Genomic DNA, 3,249 nt, shown 5'->3' with positions numbered 1-3,249 from the left:
AGGCCCTGCCAACCAGGGCCCTGGGGCTCTGATGGAGGGCTGCCCCGGAGAGTTAAGAGGTCAGCACCCACTTCAGGCGCCCTAGGAGGAAGGACTCAGTAACTACAGGGCAGCAAAAGGGACATGTCCAGCAGTCACTCTGTGACCAGCAGGAGAGAGTTAACTTAGTCATGGGGTCTACAGTTCCCGGAAAAGGAAAAGGAAAAGAAAAGAGGAGGGAAACTCCCCTCTGTGCTTTCTAAACATCCAACAATCTTCAAAACATCCAAGCATCCCTGTCCTACACTCTGGGGAAGGCCTGGACAGAGGCCGCACAGCCTGCAGGCAGGCAGGCCCTGGGGCTCAGCAGGCAGCAGAGGCTGGCAAGGCCAAGGTCATCTGAGGGCACCCACCTCTCTCCTCCTGCATGGGGCCAACCCAGTCTCCTGGCAGTGGGGCCGTTTCTCATGGGAGAGGGCGGGAGGCCGAGCAGTGGACCCACAGCGCTCCCAGCACCACACCCTCCCTCCTGGAATTTCCAAAAGCCCTAGCTCTCTGGGAGCCCACAGGGTCAGCATGACACACCCAGTTCCCAGATGCTCCCTGCTGCCTGCCTTGGGCATGCAGGTTACCCCAGATGCCCTGTGTCTCTCTCATCAGAGTACCCCAGCCAAGAAGGGACACCCTTCAGAGCTAAAGCCAGTCCGCATGTCAGTTATAGGAAATATATGAAACACTTCCCAAGGTCCCAGAATTCCACCATTAGACATTCACTCCTTAGGAAAAGCTAAGGAGTTTTCAAAGGCTTCAGTTCATTCCCAAGATGGGGGACCTATTAAAGCATGGGTATCTTAACTAAGAGCAAAAATAGGCATGTTCCTGGGGCAGGAGCAGTCTGGAGCCCCATCTCAAAAACAAGGGCCCCTAGGGGGGGTTGACAGGCATTTCTAAGAGGCAGAAGGGTCTCTGGAGAATGAGGGGACAGCAAATGTGACTCCTAAAAGGGAAGTGAGAGGTGCAGAATTCTGGTGGGCCTCCAGCTTGTGTCCTGAGGGAACCCAGGGCTGCCTCTGAGCCCAGAGTGGGAGGAAGAGAAGGTCCCAGCATGCAAGGGCTTTCTTGACAGGGCGAGATGCTAAGTGTGGGTCCCCTCCCCAAGTGCATGGATCTGCTCGTGTTCCTAAACACACCAAGCTGTCACCCCTCTGCACGGGCAGCTCTTTCTGCTTGGGAAGCCTTCCCTCACCTTTGGAAATTCTTGTCCATCCTTCAAAGCCCACCTGATGCATCACCCTACCCCCCAGGCAGGCCATTCCCTCCCTCCAACTCCCATCACAGCTAGCGCAGACCCCGGGAAGGTGCCGGTCGGGTATGGTACAATGTATGTATGTGCCTCTGTCACCCAGCAGGGACTCGGTCTCACCCACCTTTGGTCCCCTGCCCCTCATACTGAACCCAGGGCCAGGAACCCCAATCGAGAGGCACGCACACTGGTGCCTTCGGACCATGAGGCATGGTGCAAGCAGCCTGGCCTCACACACCTCTCCCTCTGTGGAGAAAGCATTCATCATGGTAATCACAGAAGCACCTGATGTTTACTGAGCACTTACTATGAGACGCATGTGACCCAGGGGCTCTCCAGGCACCACCTCCTTTCATGGTTGCGACATCCCTCTAAGGGATTTCCTATCATTAACCCTGCTACACTAGGAAATCAGGCACAGAGAGGGGAAGTGAGCTGCCCAGGGGCGCACAGCTAATGAGAGTAGGACCCGAAACTCAGACCCTGGTAGTATGGTTCCCGAACCAGTGTTCTTAGCTGCTACAGATCCACTGGCGGGTAGGAAGAGATGGTCAGGGAGCAGGTGACAAGGTCTGCATAGAAGAGGAACTCAGAGATTTGAATGGCCAGTTCTTCCCAAGCCTTCTCTTTCCCCAGGTCCCAGCCAAAGACCCAAGAAGAGCAACAGAGCCTCTTCCCAGACTGAGGCTGCTTGCAGGCCCACTCCTGTGCTGAGTGCCGGCTCTAAGAAACGTCAAAGGGCCGGCAAGCACCTTGGCCCATACCAGGGAGGCACCCGGCTGCCCGCTGGGACGCAGAGCCATGATCTGGGGCTATTCTTAGCAAACCACTGGCTCCCCTCCCAGAGGCCTGGCAGGCAGCAGGCCCAAGCCTCCATACGCCCTGCCTGCCATTTCCTGACCCTGCATGTGGAGATCCCACGGGATTATGGAGTGGCTGGTGGGCAAGGGTTGAGGACAAAGCCCTCCAGCTTTCTAGTGAGAGGTGCGTGCCTGCCCCGCTTGCCTGGCCAGGCCCCTGGCTGCAGCTCTGGGGGGTCCTGGCCACAGGGGAAGGCTCGTCATCAAAGCTGCACAGACAGTACTCACTCTGTACCATACCCTGGGCCACATGCCTTCCGCTGATTTTCTCCCATTTAACCCTCAAAACACCCTCAGGGGCTGGGGGTGACTGGCCCCATTTTAAAGATGAGGAGTTTTCTGCTAAAGGTAAATTAATTCAGACGTTAAGTAACTTGCCCGGGGTCGTGCAGTGGGTTAGTGTCAAACTGTGTCTGGACTCTGGGCTGGCTCCCAATCTCCAGGTTGGGCAGAACTGAAGTGACGACAGCCAGAAGCTGGGGGCCCCCTTCCCTGGCCAAGCCCAGGGTTTAGGGGAGGGGGCACCTGAGGGCAATAGTTTCCTCAAAGACCCGCCCCCCCCCCCCCCCCCATGTCTGCCTTTTCTCTTCCCTAAGAATGGTCTCTTCCTGAGGCCCCTGGCTCTTCCTGAGGCACCTGGCTGGCTCAGTCGGTACAGCCCGTGACTCTTGATCTCAGGGTCATGAGTTCGAGCCCCACGTTGGGTGTAGAAATTACTATTAAAAAAAAATAAACTTTAAAAAAAAAAAGAATGGTCCCTTCCCTGCCAGAGACCCTCAGGCTTGGGCTCAAAAGGAGAGTCCCCAGCCAGGTTCCTTCCCTACCCAGGCCACACAGCCTCACTTCAGGAAACTTCTGGAAACCCAAGGAAGATGAGACTTAAAGGTTCAAGGAGCCCCTGCTGGTGCTTAGGGCATGCACCCAGCCCTGTAACTTAGGGAGTAGGGAGGTCAAATGAGTCTCAGAGTAAAAGAGAGAATACTAAGCCTTTTGGGAGCTTCAAACCCCAGTGGGGACCTAGAAACAAAGCCACACCACAGATCACCTGCACCACCACCACCCTAAATGGGACAATTTCCTGCTGCTGCGCAGAGTCACAAGGATAAC

This window comes from Neomonachus schauinslandi, chromosome 6 (assembly GCF_002201575.2).
Source record: "Neomonachus schauinslandi chromosome 6, ASM220157v2, whole genome shotgun sequence".
In the NCBI taxonomy this organism is placed as follows: Eukaryota; Metazoa; Chordata; class Mammalia; order Carnivora; family Phocidae; genus Neomonachus; species Neomonachus schauinslandi.
This window is presented reverse-complemented; position numbering follows the sequence as displayed.